The sequence below is a fragment of the Aegilops tauschii genome, chromosome 7, assembly GCF_002575655.3.
Source record: "Aegilops tauschii subsp. strangulata cultivar AL8/78 chromosome 7, Aet v6.0, whole genome shotgun sequence".
NCBI lineage: Eukaryota > Viridiplantae > Streptophyta > Magnoliopsida > Poales > Poaceae > Aegilops > Aegilops tauschii.
The window spans coordinates 517,473,487-517,494,375 of NC_053041.3; positions in this window are offsets into that span (position 1 = coordinate 517,473,487).

Consider the following 20,889-nt stretch of genomic DNA (forward strand, 5'->3'; position numbering starts at 1 on the left):
TCCGGAAGGATTATGCCAACTTAAGTGAATGCCCGAAATGCAAATCATCAAGATGGAAAGATGGCGATGCTGTGAAGAGGATTCCTCATAATGTTCTGAGACATTTTCCAATTACACCAAGATTGCAGAGGTTGTTTCATGATGCTGAAACAAGAGAGGATGTACTGTGGCATTCTAGGAACCAGGAGTACAGAGATCAGAATGTAATGAGCCATCCATCTCATGGTAGTGAGTGGAAAAGCTTCAATGATAAACACAAAGAGTTTGCTGCTGACCCGAGAAACATTAGACTTGGCTTAGCTTCAGATGGATTTAACCCATTAGGCCACCAGAGCGCCACATATAGCATGTGGCCAGTGCTTGTTATCCCTTACAACATGCCTCCAAATGTCTGCACCAAAGAATCAAACTACATGATGGCCTTGCTCATCCCAGGTCCAAAAAGTCCTGGAAAGGATTTTGATTTGTTCATGGAGCCTCTTGTGGAGGAACTTCAACAGCTATGGAAGGGTGTTCTCACTCGATACCTATATAGCAGCCCACTAGCTGATTTCTTTCTGCGTGCTGTTATAATTTGGTGCATCCATGATTATCCGGCTTTGGGCACTATGTCAGGGCGAACGACACATGGTTACAATGCATGTGTTCGCTGTGACGGGAATCCGCTGTCATACGCAATACTTAGCAAGATCTGTTACATTGGACACCGTCGTTTCCTTGCCAAGGACAAGCCGCATCCTAGAAAATACCGAAGACATGTGTTCAATGCAAAGCATGAAAACCGTGATGCACCAAAGAGGCTCACCGCCGATGAGTTGCAAGTGGAATTAGAGAAGGTCAGGCATATTACACCAGGAAACCATCATGGTAATGGTAGCGGGAAAAGGAAGCGTGGCAGGGTAGAAAAGAGATTATTGTTTACCCGCAGGTCCACTTTGTGGGACTTGGAGTATTGGAAAGATTTGGATCTGCGGCATAATCTTGATGTGATGCACATCGAGAAAAATATATGTGACAGCATTATCGGCACACTTCTTAATATTGAAGGCAAGACGAAAGATACCTTAAAATCTAGGATTGATTTGACACACCTGGGTATCAGAAAGGATTTGCAGGTGCAAGATGAAGGTAAACCACGGGATATGGCACCAGCTGTGTACGTCTTGGACAAGGTAAAAAGAAAAGAATTCTGCGAGGTCCTGTCACGTGTGAGATTCCCACATGGATTTGCTTCCAACCCTGAAAGGAGAGTCAGTGCAGATGGAAACAAGGTACAAGGGTTGAAAACTCATGACTGCCACATCCTACTTCAAAGGGTTTTACCTGTTATCCTTAGAGGATTGGGCCACCCTGACTTATACAGAGCAGTTGCAGAGTTGGGACAATTCTTCAGGGAACTCTGCAGTAGGAATATCAGGATAGATGCTTTGGAGCGTCTTAGAGACAAGATACCAACTATCCTATGCGACCTTGAGAAGATATATCCTCCATCCTTCTTTGATGTGATGGTGCATTTGGCTGTTCATCTACCTGATGAGGCACTACTTAGAGGTCCAGTACAGTATGGCTGGATGTACCCTATTGAAAGGCGGCTAGGCACTTTCAAGGGCTATGTTAGGAACAGAGCTAGACCCGAGGGTTCCATTGCAGAGGCCTACATTGCTACAGAAGCGTTGACATTCTGCTCAAAATACATTGAAACAGCTGATCAACTTAGCAAAGAGGTGGGTGAAGACAATCCCGGGCTCAATGTTTTCGATTATTCTGTTCGAGTTACAGGGAAGAGTCGACAAGAGGACAAACCTAAAGATTTGGACAAAATGGTTTGGTATGTGTTGAATAACTGTCCTGAGATACTACCTTATATCAAGTAAGTGTAGTACTGCAGCTTATACATCGTAATCTACTAAACTTGCAGCACATTCTTATATATTTAGATGTTTGACGCGATCACTATGTTGTGCATCATCTACAAAGAGGAGTTACTGCCGCAAAATCCTAGAAACATTGACAAACTGGTTATGGCAGGATTTGCGAAATGGTTCAAGAACCATGTAAGCTTTTGAAGTGCACTGTCAGTTTTTTTAATATATTGAGTACATAAGATGATCAGCTTGTCTATTTTCTAACCATAGGTTAAGAAGATGCGGGAGGATGGGCATGCAGTTGATGATGCCCTTTACTCACTAGCAATGGGTCCTGATACTCGGGTAAGACATTATGAATCTTGTGTTGTTGAAGATGTGCGCTACAACACCCTTGCACGAGACGAAGGCAGGAAGACACAAAACAGTGCCATCATGAGCACGGATACATATGACAAAGAGACAACTGAAATGTATGCTAACATAACAGACATTGTTCAGTTGCAGTATATCTCCAGTTTCGAGGATCATCGGTGTGTGGTTCTGTTGTGCTGTCGTTGGTATAACCTGTTTTCCAGGATCGCAAAACCCAGAGCTGATGATTATTTCAAATACATCAATGTCAAGGCGGCGTACCAGACCAACGAGCCTTTTATTTTGGCAAATCAAGCAACACAGATATTTTTCTTGGAAGACACATTTGCACGTAGCGATGACTGGAGAGTATTGCAAAGGTTTGAGCAGAGGAATTCGTTTAATGAAGTTGCACAACAAGATGATGATTACACTCCTCCTGATGTACAAGATAACACAGATGTTCCTAATATCTTTGAGAACCATCACGTCAATGACGCCGGCGAAAAGATTGCCTGTCGTGCTATGGACATACAAGAGTTGATCAAGAAGAAGCCAACGTTCGAGGACATTGAGGACGAAGAAGAAGATGACACCGTGGGGAATTACGATTTAGACTGATACACATGGCGAAGATGTTGACGCTGCTGCTGCGGATGATGATTACATTGCTTTTGTCGTATTTGCCTGTCAGAAGATATTTTTTTATCTACTATGTGAAATTGTGTTTGCTATGACAACTGAAACCTGATGAACATGTTGTTTAGTATTTTGCTGTGAGAACATCACTTGTTATGTATGCCGATCTGTGTTTGGTGATTGTATGACAACTAAAACATGATGACATTGTTGTTTAGTTGTACTCATATTTGGCTGTGAAACTTGAATTTGATGACATAGTTTGCTGTTGGACTGCAATTTTCTCGACGTATTCGAATGAGAACAAAGCTGACCCGACAGGGCCTCTGCTATTTATTTATTTATATGAGCAAAAGGGGATACCCCCTGATTTCCGTTAATAGAAATCATTAGATGTTCACAACACTATGCCCAGCCTGCTACACAGGTTTCATTCATTACTAGTTTCAGCAAAGTGCTCATGTCGTAGCCACTGAATACATCACGAGTGCTACATACACTACAAATAAAGAGACAATCATCCTACAGAGCACATCGATTTTGCCCATTATCTTCACAAGCTCTTTCATCTCCTCATTGCTGTCAAGGCCGTTCAGCAGCTGTTGCTTGGCCATGATCAGAGGAACTGCATCTTTCACCTTCTGCTCTGCATCTTCCTCTCTTCCGCCGTTCCTTCAGTTACTTGTCCAACACCCCAACCTGCTGGTATTGAGATTCCTCAGCTAACCAAATAATCAGCGTAGTTGCATTCCCCCACATCAGCAACTTCCCAGAAATACAAATCACACAAATCTTCCCTTTTCTGCACGAATCAAATTGAAAGATCATCAACCAAACTATTAAAACAATCAGCAACTGAAGGCAGCAGAACAACACTTAAACATATTATTACCCCATGATTCGGGCATTTGTAGAAGACTCGGCCAGGGTTGCGGATTGTGGTTGAGACGCGACGGATGACTCTGCGTGATTTGCAGTAGTGGCACCACACCAACGGCAGCGGGTTGCGATGAGCAATCGGCTGCGGTGCGCGTGCCGGCGGGGGTGTGATGAGACCCACAGGCGATGGTACGGGTGGCGACTTGGCGCATATCTAGTTGTCGCCTGCTGAAGAGCAGGTGGACGAGAAGCCAGCGGACATGGTTGCTGCGGCCAGAGCTTCTGATGCTAGGAAGAGTAAGTAGAGAAGAGGAGAAGCGAACGTTGGATATGTCAGTTTCATTACTTGCAGAGTAGCATAGCACCATATATAGTCATAGTCGAGGTTTGGATTCGAACCAGCTACAGGAGCACGTCTTTCTTTTTTCTAAAACTCGGCAACGTCTCTTTACTGGTACACTAGCTTGTTCTGTACGCCCTCCCAAGTCTTTGATCTTCTTTCCTTTTTTTTGCGAGGAAGGAAGGAGGACAAAATTGAGAGTTCCTGGGACTCGAACCCAAGACCTCTCGGTTGAAAACCAAGGGTGCTAGTCACTTATGTGGCGAACGTTCCCTGTGAGGAGGACGGCAGACGAACGTATTTTCCTCGCAGTTTTCTTCCTATATATAAAAAGTATGCTACTTGGTGTCCGCTTAGTCAACAAACGATTGTGCCAACCTTGACTGTTGGATTGACATTCAACGTCTGTCGCGTTTCTTCAGTCTCTTGTTCCTCGAGCCGCCAAAGCCAAACCAGCGCCGGCGGGACCGCCTGCTCCCGCCTCCCACGGCTGGCTGTGATCTTCCCCGGCTCCTGTTCGTTCCCGTCCGAGGCCTAACCATCGTCCTCCGCCTTGGTTCGCTCCCTGCGGCGCCGCCCTCCGGTGTTGTCAACATGGTCAACAACTGAGAGGAATAAGGAGATGACTGTACATGGTGAGGATGACAGTAGGGACCCAGCAGCGTGCGCAGTAATTTTGTTTTTTCGGGATGGAGAAGGGTATCAACTGGGTTGTGCGGGACCCGTGTCCCGTCTAGCCCAGGCTTTTATTTCATATGTTTAGCACATGACCAGCCCAGTTTGTTTTTTTCCTTTCTGAAAATGACTAGCCAGCTATTTTGTTTTTTTGCAGAATAACCAACGTAGGCCTACTTGCTTTTCTACGCCCTGCTGGGCCAGAAATCTTTCAAGACGAGGAGGGATGCATTTTGCCCAGAAAATGGGCTATAAGTAATAAGAAATGGGCTATAAGTAATAATAAATGGGCTGTAAAATGAAAAAATACAGCAAACAGGCAATTAGTTCCAAAATACTGTTTTCTTTCGGATTTTGATATTTTAAATTTCATTGTTTTGTGCGGGTAAAATTTCATTGAATTTAAATTAAGGTATATTTAGATTTAAAATTAATTTGAATCTGGCTAGAAATTTCGGGCTGTATGCTGTTGGGACAGATTTGGAGGCCGACTTGTGGGTCTACTAGGTTGCCGTGTACTTTGGCTTTGTCAACTTAGTCCACAAACGATTCTAGCAGCAGTGACCATTGGATGTTAATCCAACGGCCGTGCTGCTTCTTCAATATCTGATCTTCTTGCTCCAGCCGCCCAAACCAGCTCCGGTGGGACTACCTGCTCCCGCCTCGCGTGGCCGGCTGTGCTGCCGCACAGGCCGCACTGCCCCACCCTACTTCATTGATGGCCAGGCCATTCCTCTACTCACCCACACCTCCTGTTATTTTCCGGCGACGGCAGCCGGACCAGTAAACCCTCGTACTCCCCACCGCGTGGGCAACCATTGCCGAGTCTTCCCCGGCTCCGTGTCGTTCCCTTCCTAGGCCTCGCTGTCGTCCACCGCCATGGTGCTCTCGGCGCGGCCTGGTCAACGTGGTTAACGAATGACATCCATCGGCCGTGGACTGTACGCGCAAAATAATGATTCCTCCACCTGACAGCTGGGACCCACCGGAAGGGCCTCTATATTTCGCGAAAAAAATGTCCCCCCCGGCTGACATGTCGGACCCACCAGCTATATCTTCGCACGCAAGGAAGTGCCTCCTTATTACGCACAAAAAAATGAATACCCCCCTGCTAGCTGGGACCCACCATAGTGGGAGGATGACTTGTGGGCCAAGTAAGTTGACGGGGACGGAGGGCTTTGTCAACTTAGTTAACATGAACGATTCTAGCTCCAGTGACCGTACGATGGCCATCCAACGGCCGTAGTGCTTCTTCAACCTCTGGTCTTCTTGCTCCAGCCGCCCAAAGCAGCGCCGGTCGTGCCGCATGCTCCTGCCTCCCGTGGCCGGCTGTGCTGCCGCGGAGGCCTCACCGCCCCCTACTATTCCCACCACTGGCCAGGCCCTGCGGCGACGGCAGCCTCACACCGCAGCCGAACCAGTGAACCCTCGTACTCCTCTCCGCGCGGGCTTCCACTGCCGCGTCTTCCCCGGCTCCGCGTCGTCCCCTTCCTAGGCCTCGCCGTCGTCCACCGCCGTGGTGCTCTCGGCGCGGCCTGGTCAAAGTGGTCAAGGAACGACTTCCATCGGACGTGGACTGTACGTGGGGAGGCTGACAGCTGGGTCTACGGCCGCAGCAAGGAAGTGCCTCCTTATTACGCGGAAAATAATGATTCCTCCACCTGACAGCTGGGACCCACCGGACGGGCCACTGTATTTCGCGGGAAAAACGTTTCCCCCTGACTGCTGGGACCCACCAGCTTCATCTTCGCACGCAAGGAAGTGCGTCCGGGCAAAAAAAAACGATTCGCCCCCCTGACTGCTGGGACCCACCAGCTACACCTTCGCACGCAAGGAAGTGCGTCCGGGCAAAAAAAAATGATTCGCCCCCTGACTGCTGGGACCCACCGGCTACATCTTCGCACGCAAGGAAGTGCGCCCGGGCAAAAAAAAAACGATTCGCCCCCTAACTGCTGGGACCCACCAACTACATCTTCGCAGGCAAGGAAGTGCCTGATAGTCGGGACCCACCTGGTCGAAGCGTACGTAGCGTTGACATTCTGGTCGCGAACGTGTACGTACATACTGGTCGATGTAGAGGCGCGCACGTGTCGTAGTAGAGGCGCGCACATAGCATGTACACGTACGTACAACGGCCAGGGTGCAAGAAAGAAAATACGGCCACGTATGTGTACATATGGGCGGGGTCTCGAACGCCTACTCGCGCATACGTACGGCCAGGGCTCGTGTACATGGCTAGGTCGGAACGGAGAAACATCGTCATTGTCGTGTTCATGGGGAGGCAACGGAATGCGTCGTGTTCATGGGGAGGCAACGGAATGCGTCGTGTTCATGGGGAGGCAACGAAATGCGTCATGTTCATCGGGAGGAAACGGAACGCGTGGGAGCCAAGCGGTTGGGTCGGAACGGAATGCGTGGTCGTGTTCATCGGGAGGGCTTGGACGGAACAGGCGATGGAAACGAGGCCTGGCATACTGCAAAACGGAGGAAACGGACCTCCTACGTTCGGAACGGGGTCCTGTTGATCGGGAGGGGTGTGGCGTACCGCAAAACGGAGGAAACGGACCTCCTACGGTCGAAACGGGGGTCCTGTTGATCAGGAGGGGTGTGGCGTACCGCAAAACGGACGAAACGGACCTCCTACGATCGAAACGGGGGTCCTGTTGATCGGGAGGGGTGTGGCGTACCGCAAAACGGACGAAACGGGGGTCCTGTTGATCGGGAGGGGTGTGGCGTACCGCAAAACGGACGAAACGGACCTCCTACGGTCGAAACGGGGGTCCTGTTCATCGGGATGGGTGTGGCGTACCGCAAAACGGGACTCCACGGGATACTGTTCATCTCCACTGTAGACCTCCTCCAGCCTCCACGGGCTACCGTCGACCTCCTCCAGCCTCCACGGGCTCCTGTTCATCTAGCCTCCACCGCGCGCTACTCCACTGGCTACTGTTCAACCACCCCTCCACGGGCACCCCTCCACCGTCTACTGTTCATCCAGCCCTCCACACCACGGGGTCCTGTTCAACCACCCCTCCACGAGCACCCCTCCACCGTCTACTGTTCATCCAGCCCTCCACACCACGGGGTCCTGTTCATCCAGATGCAACGCCACCGCTCACTGTTCATCCAACCCCCCCCCCCCCCGCAACACTCACTGTTCATCCAATCGATCAGCTTTAGTTAGCAGCAGTAGCGAAGGAATCACTCGATCGGGTTCAGTTAACAGCCATCGATCGATCGCTCAGTTTCAGTAACGCGTGGCCTGCAGTGCAATCGCTCGGGGTCAGTTAGAGCCCAACGCCTCGCTCGGGTTCAGTTAGAGCCAACGCCTCACACCAACGCGCATACGTGTACGAGAGAAACGCGCATCGCTCGGCCCCCGACCTCCCACCGTAACCGGGAACTCCCCGAAATTTTCCTCCCCCTCGCTTCTACCACGGGTTTTTCCTTCATGGACGGCCCAAAGAATGTCATGCAGCCGCGTCTCCGGCCCGCGCAGGACGAAAAGCCCATTTTCTGTCATGATTTTTTGTCATAGAAGTAAGATCCCACCACATCTATGATGATACCGGGTTTTGTCACAATTATCGTCATAGAAGTGTCATATGTATGACAGAAAAAAAATTCGTTCGACCCAAAATGTCATGGATGTATCTTTTTTTGTAGTGTATAGACCTCCGAGGTGGGCTCAACACTTGAGCCCACTAGGAGTCCACATCCATTTTCCACTCAGATCCAATCCGAATGGGCTGCAGCCCCTTAAGTGTGCGACCCTATAGGTTCACGTACACATGGACACGACCAGAGTCGATAGTTGGTAGCGGCTCCTAGCAGAACGTGCCAACTCCCATGTGGGCGTAAAGTCGTTTGACGAACCTCAACAATGTGGCATATGCAACATTCCTTTTACCTCACGATATTTGTTGTCGAGCTCAAGGCGAGTACTTGTCACCCTTGTGTTAGCTCGACCTCTCTTCTCGAAACCATGATACAGATTCCCGAACTGGGTTAACACTTAACCCAAGTCGCATGGCCATGCTTTCCGAATTTGATCACTCGAGAAGGCCCAGAGAATATCTCTCCAAATAGGAGGGGCAAATTCCTTCTTGGTCAACCATGTCTCGCGGCATGTCTCACGACTCACCTGAAAGCTACCTTTATAACTACCCAGTTATGGAGTAGCGTTTGATAGACCCTAAGCGAGTCGATCCTCATCCCGAGAACATGTGAGGACCTCAAGTCTAGGACATGGCATAGACATTGCACTTGAGACTAACAGATGACTATATCTCGCTGCGTCTGAAAGTGGGTATGTCCGGCTCGGTGATCTCCATCCCCGAGCCCATACTATCGGTTTAGCATCTCCATGCACATGACTTGTGAAACATAGTCATCAAACAAGTCGTATACTAGTCAAGGATATGTGTCCGCATAACCTTATCAACTAGGGACCATTAAAACAATCATCATACAATACATAGTTCCACAAACAAGTCACATACTTATTGATACGTATCATTGATGATGTTCAAGGACAATACAAAGGACTCATGAATACATATGGAAATATCATCATCACATGATTGCCTCTAGGGCATATCTCCAACAATTATTTCTACCTATTCTGGTGGACGTTATCCCTGGCAACTCTCGCAGATGGAAAAATGGCACCCAAGGGTCACCGGGCCCTAGCTTGATCGGTCCAGGAGACACCAATTAGGTGTGCTCGCTCCATCTGTGGAGAAGATAAAGTGAAGGTTGACGGAGATAAGTTGATTACTCTGGCACCCTGTCCACATATACGTGTTGTTCCACTAGCTAATATGTCTTTGTTCTAGCGAGGCATACGGTTGGCCTTGTGGTGAGCTTCAAGCTTGAATGGATATCCCTTCCCTCTGCTTCTCTTTCCTACCAGATGGTATTATGGTCTGCTGTAACCATGTCACTTATTTTCTCATCTTTGCTATCAAGGTTTGATAAGTGAGCTCCCTATGACATGGAAAGGAAGGTCCTTCTTATTTATGACCAGGATTGAGTTGTGATGTGCAATAACATTGTGTGGTACTTAATTTTAAGGTCCTCACCAAGTGTTTGGAACTCTGAAGCCTCAAAGGACTTCAGCCTGCAGGATGTCTCGTGACATAGCAGGCAACCAATGCATAACATCGTCGAGGACTATGATTATACGACAATTTTGTTAACCTATTTCGGTTGTCTTGTCTCACTTGGTTTAGCAAATGACCTTGTTGCCTAGCAGGTGTAGTCTATCACTACTGGAATCATCTTCTTTGCCGTCAGCCATGGCGGACGGCAAAGGCATACATGCCGGACGGCAAAATCCTTTGCCGTCAGCCAGCGGACGGCAAACTGTCCGTATGAACGAGTGCCGACAAAGGATTGTGCCGTCCGCCGTCCGAGGCCAGCAGACGGCAAAGATCATGGAAGGCAGTGGGGTGGGGTGAGAGCCGTTAGGGGGTTAACAACGCTCTTTGCCGTCTGCTGACAGACGGCAAAGAGCTCAGCTCGGCTAGCACTAAGAAGCTGCCCGTGGCCAGCTATGCCGTCCGCCGGCTGATGGCAAAGAGGTTTGAATCTTTGCCGTCTGCTGGCGGACGGCATAGCTGGCCCTGTTTGCTAGTCCTATTTGGTCACTTTGCCATCACCAGCAGACGGCAAAGATTCGAAGGTGTTTTCCGTCCGCTGGTAGACGGCAAAGTGACCAAATAGGCAGCCAATGTTCCCAGTTTCTACAGGTAGCTGCCACGTGTCCTCTTTGCCGTCTGCTAGTAGACGACAAAGCTCTTTGCCATCAGCTAGCAGACGGCAAAGATTCTATATATCCCCTGTTTTTATTTGAATCCATTTAATTTGACAGGATTTCACACACAGATATACATGCATACATGTCCAACATATCCAACAACATATAACAGCATGTCCAACAACATATTTCATCAAATCCAACATATATATCCAACAACATAGTTCAACAAAGTCCAACATATCCATATATACATACATAACCAGAAACAAGTTTCCAACAACATATCCATATAGACATACATATCCAAACAAGTTTTCATAAACAATAAAGAAGCACCAGAAGAATAGTACACTCCATGAATCCAAGCTTCCTCATGTAAAGCAAATCTGCAAATCGGGAAAGATGAAAGTTAGAAGAAGAAGAAGAAGACTAGCTAGAAGGAAAGGAAGAGGAGGAAAAGAAGAAGAAGAATTTATCTTCTCTTTCTTTCTCTCCTGTCCTATTATTTATCTTCTTCTTTTCTAACTAATGTAGGCAAAATGCCATTTTTGGGCTAAGGTAGGTAAAAATGTTAAGTGTGTAGGTCAATTTAGAGCCAAGCTAGGTAAATAGGTCATTTTGGAGCTAACATAGGTTAAATGGATCATATTGGAGCTAACCTAGCCAAACTTGGTCATTTTGAGCTAACCTTGCTAATTATGCCACTTTTGACCTAACTAAGATTATTGTGTCATTTTAGAGGACAACAAGCTAAGTATATGACATTTATGAGGTTAGCAAGGTTATTATGCCATTTACGAATAAAAACAAGAGGAGGAAAAGAAGAAGAAGAATAAGAAAAGAAGAAGAAGAAGAACTTCTTCTTCTTTTTCTCTTTCTTCTTCTTCTTCTTTTCTTCTTCTTCTTCTTTTCTTCCTATTCCTTCTTTCCTTCCTCTTCCTTGATTTTCTTCATCTTATTATGCCATTTGTGGACTAAATAGGCTAAATTATGTCAAAAATGGACTAAACAGGCTAAATAAGAAGAAAAATACCGTTATCACGGAGGTGTAGGAATGGTCAGGGCTGCGCCAGTGCCAGACAGAGGTGAAGGACCGGTCGGGGTTCCGCCATTGGCAGACGCAGAAGGATTGGTCGATGCTTGTCGGGAGCCATGCTGCACCAAAGATCATTTCCAATAATGTCTCATTAGCATGATGCAAACTGAAATGTGAATACTAGTAACTAACGACCATTCAAATCAAACTCACCGTGGTCGCCGGAGCAATCTGGGGCATCGGTGGAGGGGGCTGGCCGTTTTTCTCGCACATGGTCTGCACATTTGGTTCTCACGAGTCAGTCATATTAGTTAGTAATGCGAACATTACGTGCATGATTGGGCTAATATGCACGAGAAATGTACCACGATGAGCTCGTATAGGGCCCGGTTGGACGCCTCGTTCTGGTTCCTCTCCTCCTTCAATAGCTTAGCCGTCCTCTCCTCCAGCTCCCTCTTCCGCTCCGCCGCCTCCCTTTTTGCCTCCTCCAAAAGCGTCTGGGTGTTCAATCTCTCTTTCTCAACCATGGCCTGCAACACACCACTCCTTGTTAGCATTGTAATCATCGACGGACACACACACAATGTAATGGAGGAAAGGTGAGAGAGTCCGTATAACTAACCGCCATGGCGAGCTCCGCGGGCTGTGCACGAGGCGTTATCTCAGGAATAGAGCTACTCTGGCGCTTCTTGATCTGCGGGAGAGTCCTAGGACAACGTATCAGTCCATCACCAATGGCTATGGAGCCATGGGACCTCCCGCCACCAGATATCATCACCAGCTCTGTATCAAAAGGATCCTGGCTCGGGTTAAAGTCCTCCCCTTTCCTCGCCTTCCCGTCGTCTCTGTACTTCACGAGCTTGTGGTGGGAGGAGATGTTGGTGAAGCTCTCTGGATGATCTAGGTCAGACTCCGTGAATGGCTTGGCCTTCTTGTACGGGGCAGTATGGGCCATGCCATAGAGGTCGAACAGATTTGGCACAGGCTTCTTGTTGTGGTGCGCCTGAGAGAGAGGAACAAAATATTAGTTAAGGGCTCAAGCTAGCATGAAGAATGATATTGCTATGTCAATAGGTCATTTTGGAGCTAAGTAAGGTTATTATGTCCTTTTGGAGGAAAATAAGCTAAGTTTAGGTCATTTGGAGGTAACCAAGATTATTATGCCATTTTGACCAAAGTATGCTAATTATGTCATTATTGAGCTATCCAAGGTAGTTATGCCATTTTTAGCTAACTAAAGTATATTTAGGCATTCTATAGAGCTATCTAAGGTTATTATGTCATTTTAGAGCTAATTATGTCATGAATGAACTAGCTAATATTAGTTTAGGTCGTTATTGAGCTATCGAAGGTAGTTATGCCATTTTTAACTAATTAAAGCATATTAAGTCATTTTATAGAGCTATCTAAGGTTATTATGTCATTTTAGAGCTAAATATGTCATAAATGAACTAGCTAAGATTAGTTTAGGTCATTATTTAGCTATCCTAGGTAGTTACGCCATTTTTAACTAACTAAAGCATATTTAGTTATTTTATAGAGCTATCTAAGGTTATTATGTCATTTTAGAGCTAATTATGTCATAAATGAACTATCCAAGGTAGTTATGCCATTTTTTAGCTAACTAAGCATATTAAGTCATTTTGGAAGGGATAAATGCTAGCATGAAGAATGAAATTGCATGAATCATGTAGCAAACCACATACCCAGTTCTCCCCGTACTCAAACAGGTTGGAGCTCCCTTGATGGTGTGGCACACCTTCCATTTGGTCGCGCTTATCCTTGGCCCTATGGTGTTCGACTAGCCATTGGGGAGAGCACCACACATCCACCAACGCCTCCCAACAGTCCATCTTATCCACACACCATCTCGGGGGCACTTAAGTTAGTCAAGACAAATTTCAGCGCTACGCCTACGAATCAAATCAAGAAAACTAAGTTCAAGGAGTTAAGAATAGGTAATTACCTGCATGTACTTCTCCTTACTCAGAAACTTGCCGCAACACTTCTTCTTGGCCCTCCTAATACCCTTCTAGGCGTAGTAGTCTCGAACGGCCTGCACCTGAGCCTCGTGCCGTAAGTTCTGAAGTAGGCGCTTGCACTCGGTTTCGACAACCATAGACGCGGCCTCCTGCTCTCCCTCTGAAACCCTTTAGAAGGTCTGCAATCAAAAAAGACAACACTGATTAGTACAATCACTATGTGGTGTTGATTTTTAATTCTGTAAAGGATAAATTACCCAAAACCAACGGAACACAATGTCGGCCATCGTCTCGCACAAGACACCGGTGACCATCTCCTCCGGCGGGGCTGAGGCAACTGAGTACAGCTCCCAGCTCAGTGCTAGCTATGGAACCTGACCCTCACCGGGCAACGTGACTGTCGGTGTCAAAACCGGCGGATCTCGGGTAGGGGGTCCCGAACTGTGCGTCTAGGATCGATGGTAACAGGAGATGGGGGACACGATGTTTACCCAGGTTCGGGCCCTCTCTATGGAGGTAATACCCTACTTCCTGCTTGATTGATCTTGATGAATATGAGTATTACAAGAGTTGATCTACCATGAGATCGTAATGGCTAAATCCTAGAAGTCTAGCCTATATGACCATGGCAATGAATGTGTCCTATCCGGACTATACCCTCCAGTTTATATAGACACCGGGGGGATCTAGGGTTACATAGAGTCGGTTACATAAGAAGGAATCTTCATGGTCGGTCGTCAAACTTGCCTTCCACGCCAAGTAGAGTCCAATCCGGACACGGGTGTAGTCTTCGACCTTCATGTCTTCACAGCCCATCAGTTCGACCTATGGATAACAGGCCGGACGCCCGAGGACCCCTTAGTCCAGGACTCCCTCAGTAGCCCCCGAACCGGTCTTCAATAGCGAAGTGTTCGACACAAATTGTCTTCGGCATTGCAAGGCGGGTTCCTCTCCAAGTAATGTATTCGGCCATTGATCCAATGTCGCTCCCCTCGGCTTCTGCGCGTTAAATAACTTTGTCTTCCACATGTCGAGCGAAGGTGGAAGGTCAGGGTATTTTTGCAGATAACACCCCGTCCATGCAAGGAAGAGCGCCTATTAAAGAGATTGGATCTTAGATCCATTCGGCACCACACAGAGAAAAAAAATCCCTGGAGACTGTTTAAGAGAAATCATTCCAGCATGGCTAGCGTCCCCAGATCCTCCACCCGTTCCGGCCCAGAGAAAGGCGAGTGGGAGAGGTGTTCAGTGTCCCACAGTCAATTGATGAAGTTGCAGACGCAGGGATTTCTTCCCCCTGCAAATCTAGTCCCTATTCGAGCGGGGCTAGACTTCTTCAACGGTGAGACTCAGGCAGAGGACTCTCCCAATCCATCCGGGGGAGAGCGAGTATGTTTCATCCCCTACCTGCTAAGAGGCGTTGGATTTCCTATCCATCCGTTCCTCCGAGGGCTTCTGGAATACTATGGCCTCCAGCTGCACAACTTCACCCCTGCCTCCATTCTGCACATCGCGGGTTATGTCGCTTTATGCGAATTATCCCAGGGCATTGAAGCCCATTTTGAGCTATGGAGGAAATTGTTCTGTCTTGTCCCGCGCAATCATGAGGGGTCAATATTTGAAGTGGGCGGAGCCGAAGTGTGGCGTATCGCCAATACCGGATATCTGTCCGGCACACCAAGGAAGGCATCTGAAGAATGGCCTTCCAAATGGTTCTATATTGAGGACGTCGCACTTCCCGACCCAGTTGGAAAGGGCCTTCCTGAATTTGCGAGTGTTCCGCTGAAGAAACGCCACAGTTGGCGTCCCCGGAGTCTTGAAGAGGATGACAGTGCAGAAGTTCGTCAGCTCATGAGCAAGATAAAGACGCTCGCTCAGTCCGGACTCACGATAAGCGAGCTAATGGCGACCTCCATAGTGCGAGGGGTTCAGCCACTACAATACAGAGGGCTGCCAATGTGGCACTATAATGGAGAGGATGACGCCTCCCGCTGTGGCCGGAAAGGTCCGGATACCCCTGCCGCTCTGGCCAAGATATTAACCGAGCTGTTTAAAGGGGAGGAAGAGGAATTTCTTCGCATTAAGTCCAGAGATGGGTATTCTATGTATGATCCCCCTAGCTGGGTAAGCCTCAACCCCTCTGTTTCATTCATTCCACTTCCGGATTACTTTTGATAAATTTCAAATCCGTTTGTTAGGACAGCACTGGCGAAAGGTCACCGAAGTACTTCATAGTCCCGCCCCACAGCCGGAGAACCACAACCAGGAGCTTGATCCTGGGTTTGAGGAGGATCCGGATATATTCGTGGTGCTCGCAGAGGGAGTGTTTTACCAGACAACCTATGATGGCACAGAAGTGGACATCACCGCCGACTACCCGGGCCTTCTTCCCGTTTCGCGCGTAAGTAATCGAGAGACACCTCCTTTTAAAAGAGTGCTCTTATTCTACATTACCCACCGTACTGTCTTGTGCTCCAAAGAGGAGGCGTTCGGCGATTCCGAGGAGATCAGCTCCTACACCGGGCCAGCCTTCGAAGAGGAAGGCCGGCGAGGACACAGGCATGCTTTCATCGAAGAGGTACAGATCCATAAATATGTTTTTTTCAGCGGCCGCACCTGACTATGACTTCGTGTGTTCGTCCAGTTCCAGGAAAAGGGTCCGTCGGACTATGTCCGGGGGCCCGGCCAGCCGTTTTCCTGTCGACCGGGATTCAGGTCTTGTCGGAGAGACGGGGGTCGGTATAGGAACAACGCCGGACTGCCCTTCGGCCGAGGGTTCGGAAAATATGTCCGTCACCAACTCTGAGGTAGAGAGTGCCATGATTCATCGGCGCTGCAGGGCTGTTTTATGAGACCCCAAGTTCTCGGAAGAGGCATTCAATGCCTTTAGCTTGGGCGACGCATACATCCGGGCTGCTCGAGACGGGCTTAGAAAAGCTATGGAGCAATATCTGACGAATGTGCATGTAAGTTTTATTTGTCCAAAAAAGGATAACCATGTGCCCGTAGCCCCCGAGACTAAAAGCAGTTGGCACAACTGATTTAAGGATCGTTGTACAATCAGGTATTTGCTGAGAAGAATGCTCTGCTAGCCTAAGAGCTGGAGCAGTGTCGGGCGCAGCTAAATGCTGCTACCGCCGAACTGGAGAATTTCAAGAAGGCGTCTTCCGGTAACGTTCCCCTCCATCGAGGAACAATAATTTTATATCAACTGTGCTAATACTGTTGCTGATCGCATAATAGGATCGCCTGATCAACTTGAAGAGAAGTTGAAGATCGCCCAAGAGGGAGAAAGAGAGGCGAAAAGGCTACACAACACAGGCGAGCGTGTCCTGACCCGCGTCAGGACGAGAAAAACAAGCTACAGGAGTCCAACACCACATTGGGTGAAGAGTTGAAAGATGTGCGGGCCCAGCTGGCTGACTCCGTGAAGGAGAACAAGAAGCTGCGGGGCGGCATATTCGATATGTATCTGAACTTATTTTTAGAATAGTTCAGAGAGAAGTGGACTGATATAGTTATGTTTGCAGGCATATTGACGGGCCGTCTTGAAGAGGAGGTGTCCAGATCATCAAGTGAACTGCTGCAAAGTCTGTCGCAAGTGCACGAGCATGCCCGGCTCGCCATGCGGATTGTTGCCAAGGCCTTATGGCCATCCGCCTCCCCTCCAGGAAGTATGGAGGAGCTTGTAGAGCTGTTCAAGGGAGCGCGGCGGCATATCTGACTATGGAAGATATCGGCCTGCCGAGAGGGTGCGCGAGAGGCCTGGGCCATGGTGAAAACGCGATATACCAAGCTGGATCCGAATCACATGGCCCGGGTTGGACCGCTAGGGTCGAATAGGGAAGAAATTCCCGTTAGTTTAGTATATGACCAAGTAGAGGTGGCCGCCAAATATTCCCAACAGGATTGTAAATTAGACTGCCTGTTGGACGGTATCGAGGAGGAAGTGTTTGAGTCCAAGTGACTATGTACTTTCCTTACCATGTGTAATTCTAGCTGAATTGTATAGCATTTGTCATGGCAGACCTTTTCGCTTCAACCTCCGGACCCGAGGGTGCGGAGTGTTTCCGAATACCCTCGCGGCCGAATAGACCGGGGTATGCTTGGAAAACTAGGCGTAGGGGTCATTGTTGCTTGAACAGACAAGTTGTATCCTGCTAGTTATGTTATATTACATTGAGATCGTAAGAAACATCTTCCAGAGATAATAGTTCTGTTAAGGGTTCCTTTCCCTGGGTGTGCATGTATTAATGTACATGTCCGAATTATGATTGAAAAATCACGGTGTATGTAACTTCTGGGGGTTTGCAATGGAGTAAATGCAATAATGTCTTTAATTCACCGACCGAATATTCCCTTAAGAACGCTAGCTTTCGGCTTCACCCAGTCTGAGGTACACATCCGGATGACCCGACAGTAACAATCGCAGAGGTGCTCCCTTTATGCCCTAGCCAAACTAACGGGAACGTAGGGCATAAGCACAGGAGCCAGGCAACCCAGCTTGGCCAAAACTTAAGTCATATCGATGCATATAATGGTGAAGAAAACGTACATATGGAAGAAAACACATATGTGAAGAGCATGATGCTCTGTGAATAATAAAAAAGCTTCTGTTCAAGAAGCCCCCAGGTATAATGGACGTACATATATAAAGATGTGTGCGTTGATGGTGTTCGGTCGAGCCATAAGAGAGCTTTAAAGCGAAGAAATAAAAGCAGAAAAGAGAGAAAATGGAAACTATAGAGGAGAAGGAGACAAACAAAGAATTCGGTGCTAGGCATAGAACCTTCGGAGTCTGGCCGCGTTCCATGGGTTCGGCTCTAGGCGATTGTCTGATGCATCACGAAGACGGTACGCTCCTCCGGTAAGAACTTCGTCAATTATGAAGGGACCCTCCCATTTGGGCTTGAGTTTGTCCTTTTTCTTCTCCGGCAAGCGTAGAACGAGTTCGCCAACGTTGTAAGTCTTGGCCCGTACTTCTCTTCTTTGATATCTTCGAGCCTGCTGTTGATAAAATGCTGAACGGGCTTTGGCGATGTCGCGCTCCTCCTCCAGGGCATCTAGGCTGTCCTGCCAATCCAACTCGGCCTCTTTCTATTCGTACATACGCACTCAAGGTGAGTCATGTAAAATATCGCAGGGCAACACAGCCTCTGCACCATACACCATGAAGAAATGTGTGTATCCGGTAGTACGGTTGGGCGTGGTCCGCAGCCCCCGGAGTACGGAGTCGAGCTCCTCAACCCAGTGCTTGTCTGATTCTTTTAAAGACCGCACTAGTCTGGATTTGATGCCGCTCATAATAAGACCATTGGCTCGTTCGACCTGACCGTTGGTTTGCGGGTGCTAGACGGAGGCGTAGTCAAGTTTAATGCCAAGATTAGTACACCAGGCTTTTACCTCATCGGCTGTGAAATTAGAGCCATTGTCGGTGATGATGCCGTGTGGAACACCATAATGGTGCACCTCCCTGGATATGACTTCTATCACCGGGCCGGACTCGGCCGTTTTGACCGGTTTAGCCTCTATCCACTTAGTGAATTTGTCCACCATAACCAGTAGATATTTTTTCTTATGGCTTCCCCCTTTAAGGGGTCCGACCATGTCAGGTCCCAGACCGCGAAAGGCCAAGTAATGGGGATAGTTTGTAAGGCACTTGGGGGCATGTGGCTTTGGTTGGCGAAGAGTTGGCATCCCATGCAGCGCTGGACGAGGTCTTGTGCGTCTACTCAGGCTGTCGGCCAATAAAACCCAGTACGGAAGGCCTTGCTAACGAGAGCCCGAGCTGCGCGCGTGGTGTCCACCGAGACCGGCGTGAATTTCTGCCAAAAGCTGCCGCCCCTCCTCCTCGGAGATACATCTTTGAAGTACTCCGATAGTGTTTTTCTTGTAGAGCTCTCCGTCGTGAACCTTGTAAGCCTTTGAGCGTCGGACAATGCGGCGGGCCTCGTTCTGGTCTTCGGGAAGCTCCTTCCTATCAATGTAGGCCAAGAAGGGTTCGGTCCATGGGGCAATGACTGCCATAATGAGATGGGCCGATGGTGTAATTTCGGTGGCTGAGCCCCCAATGATGTCGGTGTGTTCAGAATCTGGGGTTGTGTTCGGATCTGGACTGTTGTTGCCGCCCTCCTCTCGCCACACCACGGATGGCTTAAAAAGCCTTTCCAGGAAGATGTTGGGTGGGACGGGGTCGCGCTTAGCGCCGATGCGAGCAAGGACGTCCGCCGCCTGGTTACTTTCTCGGGCGACGTGATGAAATTCAAGCCCCTCGAACCGAGCCGACATTTGTAAGACGGCATTGCGATAAGCTGCCATCTTTGGATCTTTGGCATCAAAGTCTCCGTTTATTTGATATATTGCGAGGTTGGAGTCCCCGCGCACCTCCAGGCGTTGTATGCCCATGGATACGACCATCCGCAGACCGTGCAATAAGGCCTCGTATTCGGCTGCGTTGTTGGAGTCTGTGTATAATATTTGGAGTACATACTGGACGACATCTCCAGTGGGGGACGTTAATACGACGCCCGCTCCCAGTCCTGCCAACATTTTGGAGCCGTCAAAATACATAACCGAATTGGAATATGTGCCGTACTCTTTAGGGAGTTTGGCCTCTGTCCATTCGGTGACAAAGTCTGCCAGTACTTGGGATTTGATGGCTCGACGGGGCTTGTATATTATGTCGAATGGAAGTAGCTCAATAGCTCATTTGGCAATCCGGCCAGTGGCATCGCGGTTGTTTATTATGTCATTCAGTGGTACTTCAGAGGCCACCGTGATTGAACACTCCTGGAAGTGGTGTCGTATTTTTTGTGATGCCATGAAGACCGCGTATGCTATCTTTTGATAATGGGGGTACCGGGATTTGCATGGTGTAAGAACAGTAGATACGTAGTACACTGGTTTTTGAAGTGGGAATTTGTGTCTATCCTGCTCTTGTTCGATGACGAGCACGGCGCTTACCACCTGATGTGTTGCCGATATGTATAGCAACATGGGTTTGCCAGCGTTTGGTGCGGCCAGGATTGGGTTGCTTGCTAGGAGGGTCTTTATTTCCTCCAGTCCGGCAGTCGCCGCATTTGTCCATTCGAAGTTATCGGTGCGCCGTAAATGTCGATAAAGTGGTAGTGCCTTTTCTCCTAATCTGGAGATAAAGCGACTTAACGTTGCCACGCAACCAGCTAGTTTTTGAACTTGTTTGAGGTCTGTTGGCGTAGCCAACTGTGACAGAGCTCGGATTTTAGCTGGATTTGTTTCTATTCCTCTATTGGAAATGATGAAGCCCAGCAGTTTTCCAGCAGGGACGCCGAAGACACATTTTTTCGGGTTGAGCTTAATGTCATACGCACGGAGGT